The sequence below is a fragment of the Manacus candei genome, unplaced genomic scaffold, assembly GCF_025592945.1.
Source record: "Manacus candei isolate 608988 ecotype Guabito, Panama unplaced genomic scaffold, ASM2559294v1 h1tg000049l, whole genome shotgun sequence".
Taxonomy (NCBI): Eukaryota; Metazoa; Chordata; class Aves; order Passeriformes; family Pipridae; genus Manacus; species Manacus candei.
Window position 1 is genome coordinate 27,218,698 of NW_026138097.1, and position 13,066 is coordinate 27,231,763.

Here is a 13,066-nt window from a genome sequence, read left to right on the forward strand (position 1 = left end):
TAACACAGATCAGAACAAATGGTTAAGTTCATAATGAGTTAAATGAGTTTAGAGTTATGTATTCACATCATCTATTCAAGTCACTTGGTCACAGGAAAGTGAAAGAAAGGTATCTGTTATTTTCTCCTGCACCATGCTCACTGCTTGATGTAATACACCATTTCAAAACTAACTAACTTCTAACTAATTGTGGGGGTTTTTTAACTGCACATCATAACCCATGGAAGTTTTCTCTCTTATTTTCTTTCTTTTTTCTTCCCCTGCATTTCCTACATCAATGAGCTCAGACCTATATGTCACATGTCAAACCAGGTACAAGTTACCAACGAAAGAAATCCAAATACGAAGAGAATATTAACCAAGATAGATACTATAGAAGAACAGAGTTGGCTAAACCAAAACTGTCTTTCTGTTTACCTGTGAGGATCTAAGAAGGAGTCACTTCTGTTTCCCTTCACTCATTCTTCTCAATCTCAGTGATTACTAACAAGGAATACATTCTACTCTGCAGCAGGAACCAGACCAACCACCCAATCAGCAACACACAAGATAATTCTAGAGAGAGGAAATGCAGTGAATATTGTTACCTTTTAATAAGTTATCTATTGCCACAGACACTGCATCAGTGAAGTCGTTAAGAGCTATGCTAGCTTTTGGACCAAAATTAGGCTGTATGCAGAAAGCAAGCTGACACCATGTTTCTGTCACTTGAGTAAACCTATAATCATAGGAATGTTAGCAAGAGACTTTTCTGATCTGTTATTTCAATCAAGCATTCCTTAGGGTTCTGGCATACAGTATGCCTGGTTTTCAGAACATTTAGATGTAAGGGAGAGGTCTGCTTTTTAAAGGTGCCACAACAGAACAAGGATTTAAGTTTTAATGGGAAACGACTGGAGAATGTGCAAATGTAGGTTGCTTCACAACCAAGGTACTGCCACTTAATCCGTCAGCCAGCCCTAGAGAATCATTCTCCACATAAAGTTGCTTAAGTTAACATGCTCACATTTGAGAGATGATTGTGAATTGAATTGTAGAGAAAGGATATTAAAATGGCCAGAAGTAAGTAAAAAAAATAAATGGCTAAAGCTAGTAGCTGGGTGGAGTGAAAAGAAAGAAAAAAGTGTATTTTCAGAGATTCGCTAACTGCTTTTTACATTCTTTTAAGAAGTTAAGCAAAACCAAGCAGCAGTGCCTCTAAAATATCACTTCAGTTGCTCTCAAGCTGTGACATGAGTTGGAGTAATGGACTGTGGTCTTCATAGGAATTACTGCCCCAAAAACAGCTATCCAGCAAAGACAACTAGGTTTGTGGTAGAAGAAAGGCAGATGAGAAAAGGATAGATGTAAAATGATCTTTCCCAAGAAGAGGCCAGAGAACATGAAACATCTGCAACAGCTGATAATCAAACCATTACTGATAAGAAAGATATTTAGATGGTATTGCCACTACCAGCAACTGCAGAGGCAGGAAACAAAATTCCAAGGAGTCAGCCCTCCCTAACACATTAATAGAAAGAAAAGAAAACAAAAAAGAGTAACTGGAAAAAATTATGTCCTCAAAGCCAATAAACAGGATTTCCTCTAAAAAAGAAATTATCTTTTTTTTTGGGGGGGGGGAAGGGGAAAGGAAGTGAAGGATACCAAATAACAGCAGAGTTGCTAGTTGCCCATCTGTGGCATAGGTTTTTTTTACAAAGTGAATGTTTCCCAGGCTCCAAATCTCCCCCTGCTACTAACATCAATAGTAGTTCTATTTACTCCACATATAAGCAAGTCTCCAAGAGCACAACAGAAATATTTCACCCACTGTAGGCTGCTAATTGCCAGTACACCTAGTAGTAACATATTTACAAGTGCACACTTCTGTAGAAACTGTGAAATTCCAGATATGTCCAGATATTTACCATTTAAATCTACTTGGAGTTTAAAATATTTTAACTCATTGCAAGAAGTAAAAACATTAAGGAAAAAAAACCCACAGTGGTTACTATTTTGGTTGGGTACAGTTCTTACTGCAATTATATCTAGATTTTTCCCTCATACAGTCAACAGTTCTCTATTTCTAATCCAGAAGCTGCAATCCAAAAGAAAGGAAACTGCACTATGGTAGTAGGCAGATATGGCACAGTTTTCCTAGAATACACCATAATTTACACTGGGAGTGAAGGCAGCATGTACTGCATAACATGAGCAAAGATCACACAGCTGCACAGTTGCAATTCAGATCATGTCTCTGACCCGCTTCTGAAGAAGCAAGAGTATGGATTTTTTTTTTTCCGTCTACTAGTGCCAAAGTCTTACAATAGTCATAGGAACAAGAGTCCAGCCATCCAATCCAGTATACTATTTCCTACAGATCATATTTTGATCCTGCTGGAAAGAAAGTTAGAATAAGATAAGCATATAACAGGTACTTTCCCTGAACATTGTCTCCGCCTTTGTAGCCCATGGAAGATTTTTAGCCATAGATGTCTTTCTACTCAATAGCCCTATAGTCTTATTAAATCTAGCTTGTCTCTTTTGAGTCATGACTATTAAAATAATGCGTTACATTTTCTTTTTATCACAGATGGCTATACTGACTAAAATATTAGCTTTGTTTTCTAAAAGCATTTGTGTCTTCAGTTTTGCTACGAGAACAGAATAAATACCTATGATAATAAAAGAGATGCTATGTACTAACTAATGAAACACCACCAGAAGGCTGTGCATGGAACTGGATGGTCTTACTCCCCATTTCAATATTGCTGAAATAAAGCAACAGCTTTTCACTGCTGCTTGTATAGAAAGTTATAATCTTTATTTCAAAGGCATACTAAACTAGAGCATGAAACACCTCTATCAATATATTTCAGGCTGTCAAAACTTGCAGGACAGAAGTAAGACAGAACATACAAGGAATCTTAGTCAAATAGAAGCAGTTGATAAATACTGGAAAGGAAACAGCGTGAACTCATGAAGAGCAAACTGGATTCTGCCAGTCATATTCACTGTCAAGTGTCAAAGCTATCACAAGTCAGTCAGGACATTATCAATGCAATTTAAACTTACCTGGGAAAACACAGGCTACAATTGTATGAGAGTGAGAAACCATTTTCAGAAGCACATATGCAAAGCATATTTCAGACAGTGTTTCTGACTGTATGACTGCCACCTCTTCTGGTGCATTTTGTTGTTTTCCTCATTTACTGCACTTCCAGCCAGCATAAATAGAAACTGCTTGAGTTATGTGATGCAAGTCATAAGATACACAAGGCTCACTGACCTATATGACAGATGAAAATGTGTCCCAGCAGCGAGTCACAGAATCACAGAATATGCTGAGTTGGAAGGGACCCACAAGGATCATCAAATCCAACTCCTGGCCCTCTACAAGACCATCCACAAGAGTCAAACCATGTGCCTGAGAGTATCTTCCAAACGCTTCTTCAACTCTGTCAGGCTTGGTGCTGTGACTTTCCCTAGTGAGCCTATTCCAGTGCCCAACCACCCTTCAGGTGAAGAATCTCTTTCTAATATCCAAACCTCACCTGACACAACTTCAGGCCATTCCCTCAGGTCCTGTCACAGGTCACTGCAGAGATCAGTGTCTACCCCTCCTCTTTCCCTCCTGAGGAAGTAGTAGACTGCAATGAGGTCTCCCCTCAGTCTCCTCTTCTCCAGGCGGAATGAACCAAGTGACCTCAGAAGCTCCTCATACAGCTTCCCCTCAAGGCCCTTCACCTTCTCTATTGCCCTCCTTTTGGACACTCTCCAATAGCTTAATATCTTTCTTATATTGTGGTGCCCAAAACTGCACAAAATATCCAAGGTGAGTCTGCCCCAGTGCAGAGCAGAGCGGGACAATCCCCTCCTTCAACCGGCTGGCGATGCTTTGCCTGATGCCCCCCAGGACACAATTGGCCCTCCTGGCTGCCAGGGCACTGCTGACTCATATCCAACTAGCTGTTGACCAGGACCCCCAGGGCCCTTTCCATGGCACTGCTTTCCAGCATCTCTCGTTCCCCAGCCTATACGTACAACCAGGGTTGCCCCACTCCAGGTGCAGAATCCAGCACCTTCCCTTGTTGAACTTCATATGGTTGCTGATTGCCCAACCCTCTGATTTGTCAAGGTCTCTCTGCAGGGCTTCTCTGCCTTCAAGGAAGACAACAGCTCCTCCCAGTTTTGTGTTGTCTGCAAACTTGCTTAGTATCCCTTTCAGTTCTGCGTCCAAGTTATTTATGAAGATGTTGAAGAGTACAGGGCCTGAGATGGAGCCCTGTGGAACCCCACTAGTGACAGGTCACCAGTCTGATTTTACCCCATTCACTACTGTCCTCTGTGCTCGACCTGCACACCAGTTGCTCACCCACCACGTGATGTGTTTATCCAGCTGTGTACTGGACAGCTTGTCCAGAAGGATCCTGTGAGAGACAGTATTGAAAGCTTTAATGAAATCCAAAAAGATTATATCAACTGGCTTCCCTTGATCAGCTAGGTGGGTTACCTTGTCATAGAAGAAAACCAGGTTGGATATGCAGGACTTTCCTCTCATGAAGCCATGCTGGCTGTGACCAATGACTCTGTTGTCTTTCAGGTGTTTTTCAACACTTCCCAGAATAATCTTCTCCATAACTTTACCAGGCACTGAAGTGAGACTGACAGGCCTGTAGTTTCCTGGGTCCTCCTTCTTGCTCTTCTTGAAAATTGGGACAGTATTTGCCAGCTTCCAGTCAGCTGGGACCTCTCCAGATTCCCAAGATCTCTCAAAAAGGGTCAAGAGAGGTTTCGCAACAAAACCAGCTAGCTCTTTGAGGATTCTTGGATGAATCCCATTGGGCCCCATGGATTTGTAGGGATCCAGTCGGAACAGCAGATCCCACACAATTTCAGGGTTGACCCTTTCACTTGCTGTGGAAAAATTTTACTAGTTTTTTTGCAGCACATTTGCTCTTGGATTCTGGTGTAGGGGTATTTTTGGACCATATTTTACAAACCCTTCTAAGATCTCATACAAACAGGCTGACCTGACATTGGTTCTTACATGCTACCCTGGAAAATAACTGCAGTATTACTCTCGACAGCAAGTTTTAATGTGATGACACCTGCCTTCAGCAAGCAGTGACAGGTACTTCAGGAGTTAATGGATAATGGGACCAAATGTATTGTTTGCCATGCTGAAGTGAAACATCAGACAAAATGCCAAAACAGAAAAACAAAACAATCATTAAGAAAAAAAAGAACAAAAAGCAATTAAGTCCAGAATAATAGCCATTAATCTTTTTAACTGTCCAAAAGTGTTATACTGCAATGACTTTGAAGTAAAAAAATCTGAAAATTTTGTTTATTTAAGCCATCAATTTTTATACAAATGACATTATTCAAATTAAACTTCTCAACATGAAAGGGCATATGTTCATGGCTTTCCTACCAGATGATCATTACTCTTTCTCTTTTATATCCTCAGACAAGCTCTTTTTTAAATCAAATATATGCCAACTACATCAAGAAGAGATCCAGAAAAAAAGCAGTCCAAACCTCAAAGCATCAGGGATCATGCAAAAGGAAAGAAAAATCTCTTTTCCTTCTCTTGTTTCCATGACATGCATTATGCTGGTCCAAGTCTCCAAAACCTCAAGTGTATCTCTTTTCAATCTGCACCTTCAGAGACTGCAAACTCCTAGCGTGTTTCCAAGTATCCCCATGGAAATCAACAGCCCACTGCAAGCCTTAGTCTTTGTGGATATATGGCATTCTTTAGCAATGCAATAAATTAATTCATTTATCCAAAGTGAAAGTGAAGTTGGACTACACACTTTGGACAATCATTCTCCTTGGACTTTATATTCGTACCAATGGAAATTATATGTCATAAAACTCGTTTCCACCTATTCATTCTAAACTGCTGAGCAAACTATCACTGTTTCAGCATTGAAGTTACCTACCTACAAGCACTGTCACTCACTGATCTGCTTTCAGGATGAAATATGCTCATTTACAAATTCACATTGACCTTCTGCTCTAAAATCTTAGGAGTAGGGTTCTCAAGAGATTTTAGGGTTTTTTCCAAATCAAATTAAAATGTGTCAACATAACACACAGACTCTAAATTTCATTCCACCCAACATTTGTCAGGATATGATATAGCAAACAGCAATCTGCACAATTTCCAACCCCAAGTAAAGGAAATAAACTGAATGTTTCACAGGAAGTATACTGAAGTTTGAAGAGTTTGCAGATATTGTTCCCTTTGGGACAATATTTCCTAAAACTTTCACAAGTGAAATCTCCACAAGCATTTTACATTATTTTTTTTTTATTTTTAAACCCCAACTTCAGCTTCCAGGATTGTGAAATTTGGCTGTGAAATTTGGCATAACTTAGCTATGAAATAGTACACTTAGTTCTGCAACATTTCTGTAAGTTTTAAGCTAAATTTCAACTCTGGCCAAATTCGCTTGTGTGACCTTTGTTGTTCTTCCAGTCAGTACCTGCTTCAACTTTTCAAGCACCACAGTGCACTACAAAACCTCCTGCAATACCTAACAGGCTAAGATACTAAAGTATCTCTTCTAGGGAGTCAGTCACCTTACTAATTTTTTATTTGTTTTAGGAATTTGTACTGGGTGCAGGAACCAGTCAGCTCCAATGGCCCCCAGCCAAGGCAGAGCTGACCCTCTCAGCCACGGGTGAGTAGGCACTACTCTTTTCGTTTGTTACAAGATGCAACAAGCCACTTGAAAGGTGAAGCTGTAACACTGAGGGCAATAAGCATTATTTAATTCTGATGTAAATCTGACTGTGGAAGTTCTGCAGCTAGCAAGAAAATGGTTTATCCACTATACTGTAAAAGGTTTGAATTTGAAGAAGATACATAAAAGTGCAGATGTCAGCTCAAATTTTTCAGAACCATTAGTAGAATGATATTTATTACTAGCAAGGCAAGACTATTCAGAAAGGCTGGATTAAAATAGTGAAGCTTAAGTAAAATTGTTCACACAGGCATAGATTCTAGTTGCTGTGCCTTGCTAGAAGCCTACTGGGTTTGTAGTCAGGACATCCGTAACTCACATCTTTGTGCTAAATAACTCACTACAAGTTCAAACTGGCTAAAGGATTTATTTAATGAAATCTTCAAGTGGACTCATCTAATCTAATAACTAAAAAGAGGCAGGGTACATATTTTATGTCTCACTCTTTTGCCTCCATGTAACAGATGATAACATCAATTCCTTTTCTAGAGAACTTCAGCTCTGACTGATGAGGCTTGTTAACCAAGAACTGTTAACTGGGACAACTAAAGTCACCATCATTTTTGAAGACAGTACATCTCTCATTATAAAAGCATTTCAAAATACAGAGGGACAAACAGCACATACCACTACTGAGTTTATAAAGAAGCAATCGTGTCAAACTACTTTGGTACAGGGCCTCTCTGAAACGTACTAAGCAGCCTGCATGCCAGAAGGTAATGCTAATTTGCAGCCAAACTTAGCACCATCTCACTTGGCAGCCAAACTTTGCTCTACATCTAACACGCTGATAAAAGCCTATGAACTCTTTAGGAGGTAAGTATTATTTAACTAATGCTGCCTGAGAAGGGAAGAATGCAAGTACCTTTCTCACTTGAACTCAAAGTGAGAAAACAAGACAAGAAATTTGCAACATCTTCTTTATTACTTAACTGGACTAGCAGGTATAAGTACTAAAATACTATCTTTCACTGAAATGGCTTAGCCTGTACTCCAAAAGTGGTTCCTACTCTGTAGTGCTCTACTTTGACTAAGAAACAGGGAAATAAAAGTTTGGCCTTCCTACCAATGACAGAATTTTCTTAGAGACCATTACATTCATTAAATATTGGGCTTTTCATTATAAATTATCTTCCAATCACCAACATGTTTTAAAAGGCACATTTACTCAAGATACAATGTTCTAATGTTCAGTCAGAAACACTCCCTTAGTGTTATTTTATATATGTATATATATAATATATATATAAATAATCTAACCTTAACTACTATTTTAATCTGATAGTAAAAAATTATTATTAAACCAACATAAGAAATTAATAAACACAATTGAGTCAAAACAAAATCCTTTTCCTGGCCTTATACTTTCTCTGAGAATGTCACTTCATTGCCAAGTTCTCCACTAATGGCCGCTTCAAATTTGTTTTTCCCCAGTTCCACTGTAATTTAAACAATATGCTAATCCTTTATATTTAGAAAAGCCAGTGGCTATTCAGGTCAATACCCAACATAAATTGGTAGAGACTTCATTTGCACATCATCACATGGGCCATGCCAAAGGACAGAGGTAGCCTGAGAGCATAAACTCCAGTACAGATTCTGAAGCAGCTGCAAAACCTGCTGTTGCACTGGAGTGCACCAGGTATTTGGTAGAAATCTGAATTTCATTATATAGTAGCATACTGTCCAAAATCAAAACCGCCAAATACATGCTTGTCTTCTACAATAATACCATTAACTCTAAAGATCTCTATTTAGATTTTCACAACTAGTTCCAACATCTGAACAAAAAAGGTTAACATTAAACTATCAATTTAACTGCTCATTTCACTTAAAGCACAAAAGCTACAGTATTCTCAATGATAATTTTCATCCATTTATTACAAATGCATCCAGTACTTGCACCAATATTCCTGTGTTCACAGTCAAAAGTAGTTGTGAATATTCTAGCATCATGGCCCAGCTATCCTGCTTACAGTTCATAAGACATGATCAATCTCACAGATAGAGTTTTAATCAGCACTTAAAGATGTAACTGCAGGGCTTTGCGGAACCTTTTCTTGAACAGTGTTTAGTCCTCAGTCATGTCTCCTCTCTCCATCCAAAAGAAAGTCTAAAAGCAAAATTACACAGTCTTGCTCATCCATGAGGAGGATTCAAAACAAGTCCTGGTCACAATCTACTCCCCAGCTCCCAACCCCTATTCAAGAGCCAACTTTCATCTCTTCTCCCCACCTCCACCTCTTCTACTGCAATCCTACTACACACTACTCTGTTAACTTCACCAGACCTTTCCCTGGCTGGTTAAGCTTTCACTGGTTCCTGCTCTTAGCCTACCTTGTGGACTTTGTTCTTTGCATGACGGGTTTGGAGAACACCATTTGGAAGAGGCTAACAAGTGAAGGCAAATTCTCCGATTCACCAAAACAAGCACAGCAGCAGCACAGAGCATGAAAGCAATAGGTATGACTTCTGCCAAGCTTGACTCATGTCTAGATTTTTACAGAAGTCTTTCCACTCAAATAGAAGTTTCTGCATGTGCCGAAACCTCTCCCATGGTATCAGTATTCCCATAGCCTACTTTTGACGCTATTATCTGAAATCTAGCAAAGTTTGGCTACCGTGCTGCAAATATTCACACAGAATTTTCTACTAAAGGTGTTTTACTGTCCTAGTCTGATACTAAATTGGCACAAGGCATAGCATACATTGCAGATCTGATTAAAAAAAGTAACTCCATCAGGAAATCAAACAGTTTCTTCCTGTAACTGTATAGGTGCTAAATTAGGTACAGTGGAAGCAGAAGGAACCCACAGTTGGAGGCGGATGCTCTTTTAGTGTAGTACATAGTAACTATGTACATAGTACTATGTAACAATAACCAACCTCACAATACCTCCCAAATTTTAAGTTTGAATATTGACAGATGGTTAAGTTAGAGTGTGGAAGTGAAATACCTTTATCAAGACATCATACAAAGTATGCAAGTATCAATGTACACTGTGAAAAGCAATATAAATATCTTTCACGTGATAATACAGATCTGAAAGCCTAAGATGACTTCTTTAAGTAAAGAAGAACAAAAGAATCTGGCAGCTAAGGAAAACCAGACAAGGATCACTTTACTCATTTAGATAAGCACAGTCACTTCCAGCTTTTCTTTACAGATGGATACAGGGAGGTGGAAAGGGGAAAAGGGAAGTGGCTGACTCAAGGATGCAAGTAAACAGAGACTTTGAAAAATTGTGGGATTACACTGATTGTGGGATTACACTGATTATTCAGCATTTAATTTTGAAATGTTTTCCATTCTCACTATTTAGTAGTATGTGTGCCACTGGCATAAAGATCGTTTGGTTATAGTCTGATGATTTAAAAATCCCTTCTGAAGTATATCTGTAAAGCTTAGATTGAACTGAGGAATTCTGAAAAAAAAAATCAAAATGTCACAGATTCCAAAAGTATTTTATCTAATATCTTTGTGAAAAGACATGCTTCAGCCACCTTTCTTTCCTGCAGAACAAACAAGAAATAATTCTGGTCTTAGGTATAACTAATTCTTTTAGTATTTGGTATTAGTACCTCATTAAAGAAAAAAAAGTACTGAAACTAGAGTACATCTGCAGCAGAGGTAAAGAGAGCAGAAGCAACTGAAACACAATGGGTATATGTCAGTGACCATTACCCATGACAGTTCAAAACAATCTCTTGCTCACAATGTTCTTGTCTGGATGGTTTCTGGGAACTGAAAAGCATACCAGGGAAAAGTCACTACCAGGATGGACTGGAGGGCACTGTCAGCCCCATCTGTCCATGTCTGCTCCCCTTCCCCTTGGACCTCCCCCACCTGCCCACAGCCCAGGGTCCCATGACAGATCCCCTGCCTCCCAGGGCCATTACTCCCTTCCTCAGCAGTGGTGCAGGCAGTCTCCAGCTTCAAATCATCCTGCCCTGCATCAAACCAATTCTTGCCATGTTCATTTCTTCATGCTCAGTTTCTTCCTCTGACCCAACTCATTACCTTTACAGAAGGGAGGGCAGATGAAGACATGATGATTGCATTAATATTCTGTCAATTGACACCAAATTTTCACCACTCTTACTACAGTGTCGCGTGAGCACCCTAAAACACTCAGTGCAAGCTCAGTAAATCATCTCCGCTTCTTGATCCCACTTTTACACACGTTTTAATTAATCGGTACAGGTAAAAACCTAACAGAAGCCACACCAAAGAAACACGGATCCTTTTAGAGATATTTTTTCCAACAAAAAAACCCCAACCAACTATTCAATCATTATTAAGCTTTGTAATAACTGAAGTAATTGTTAAAAGTTGAAAGAGAGCACATAAAGTGGTACAATTGCCTACGGCAATGTAACAGCAATAATCACAGAAGAAACACCTTACTACAGAAAAACCCTGCTGTCAAGGATTAGGTTGGTAACATGACAATGGAACCAGAAATTCAAATGGGGCTGTCAGCTGGTCTGAGGCTAATTGTAAATGCAGACCAGGCTCTGTGGTCAACAGGATAAGGTCTAAGTACACTACCTACAAGCTCCTTCTGGTTCTCTCCTTGCATAAACTTCCACTCAATTTGTCATTTTAATGGCTTTTGTATCACCCTAAAGCCAGCTAAGCTACCTATGCAGTGCAATGAAGGGAGATGGCCCAATTGGCTTGCTTATTGCTACTGACTTTGAAAGATGTGGCCTGACGAACCAAATTAAATTAAGCAATGCCTAGAACAGCAGCCTTTATGGCAAACCTGTTAGGCAAGAGTAGCCAACCATCAGTGAATACTTCTGCCATTAAACAATGCAACTCAACTTTTTCCAGTTCTTTCAATCTCTGTGGTTAGCTTCATTTTGCTGAAAGCAGTCGTCACCACTAACTCATTTCTGTGAGAACTACGCCAACTCCTTGACCACAATCTGTCTGACAAGAAACATTCTCCAAGTGTCTTTCAAGTGTGGCATAGTGATGTTCAACAAATTATCCATTTAGAATTTATTCTGCATCTTCCTGCATTTGCTCCAACCTGTCTGATGATTTCTAGCAACTAAGTTTAATAAAATTTACAACCACATAAGTACATTTTTGCTAGCAGACAGAGCAAGTCTGGACTTTGGTATGCAGAAGCAGAGAATGGAGCAGACAAGTTATGTCCCAGGAACTCACAACAGTTGTGCATTACCTCAAGCTTCCTCCTCTTTGAAAAATCTTGTCTAGTGCCATTTGGCACCTATCATACCCAAGCACTTCCTTAACTAGTAAGCATCTACTTTTGTAGTTGTAGGCAATAAAAGCTGCATTTTACTTCCAGGGAAGCATGTAGTTTACATGAGCCAGAGGGAAACACCTGCATCTCTCTGGTCTTGGCACGTCCACGGCTGCATATCAGATAAAAACACAGTCGATGTCAAAGAGACAGGTGCAGGAAGTTTGCTCCAATGCTCATTTCCACAATATCCTTTTAAAAGGACAGTTTATCCTTTGCTAACTACACTTAAGAGAGCTGCTAACTGCTCATATGATTTTTTTCCCAACATATGTTTTAAATGAATGCCACTATAAAATTACAGTTTGAGAAATACACCATGCCATGCCAAGAACCTGACTTACTTCTCTTAAAATTTAGTCTCCAGAAACCATCTGTACTGTGACAACAGGAGCAGTCAGTACTGCTTGTCCAACACAGTTAGAAGTTTTGTTGATTTGTCTCATTCTCCACTAGGCTTTTCAGGGTAAAGTCTACGAATTGAACTATTGCTCTGACACAGAAAGGGCCTTCAGAAGGTTTTGAGATGCTCCTCTACCAGTTCGTCAGTATGCAATGCAAAATATAATTGAATTGAAATGCAAACAATAATTACACGTGCCAAGGAATTATCACCAATTAATACTGAAACCAAATCACTCATTTACTAAAGCTGAATTCTCCAAAACTAAACACCATACTGAAACTAATACTGAAGCAGTGATTTCTCATGTGATTATTTCTCATGTATTATTTCCTAGGGTACTCCTTACCTTCATTAAAGGAAATCGAAGGTTAACATTTTTCTGAACCTAAGTACAAATGCTACAGTAGCAGAAGGACCATCACAGTCCTACATCAGCGTGGAAGAAGCAAACCCAGTAAACTCTGTCCAGGGAGCACACTGAGTACCCCAGACCAGGTCCCAGCACAGCAGCAGTCTGTGTTACAAATACCCTCCCCTCAGCTATTGCCTCACCTGCACCAGTGGTAAGCAATACTTGCAACAACCAGAGCAGAGCAGATCAGTCTTGCACAGTAAGTGCCTCAGTGCAAAGTTCTGCTGTG

At 39.5% G+C, this 13,066-nt stretch overlaps 1 protein-coding gene across 6 annotated transcripts in view; it reads right to left on the reverse strand.

Moving 5' to 3' along the window:
* Window positions 1–13,066, reverse strand: part of FBXL7 (F-box and leucine rich repeat protein 7) — a 308,597-nt gene that overhangs the window by 137,416 nt on the left and 158,115 nt on the right. Inside the window, exon 1 of one of the 6 annotated variants that reach the window (XM_051799326.1) lies at window positions 1,645–1,671. The exons of the other annotated variants lie outside the window; for them this stretch is intronic. The gene's annotated coding sequence lies outside the window, so the exon portion shown is untranslated. Of the gene's footprint in view, window positions 1–1,644; window positions 1,672–13,066 lie in introns of those variants that run through there. 6 annotated transcript variants of the gene reach the window in all.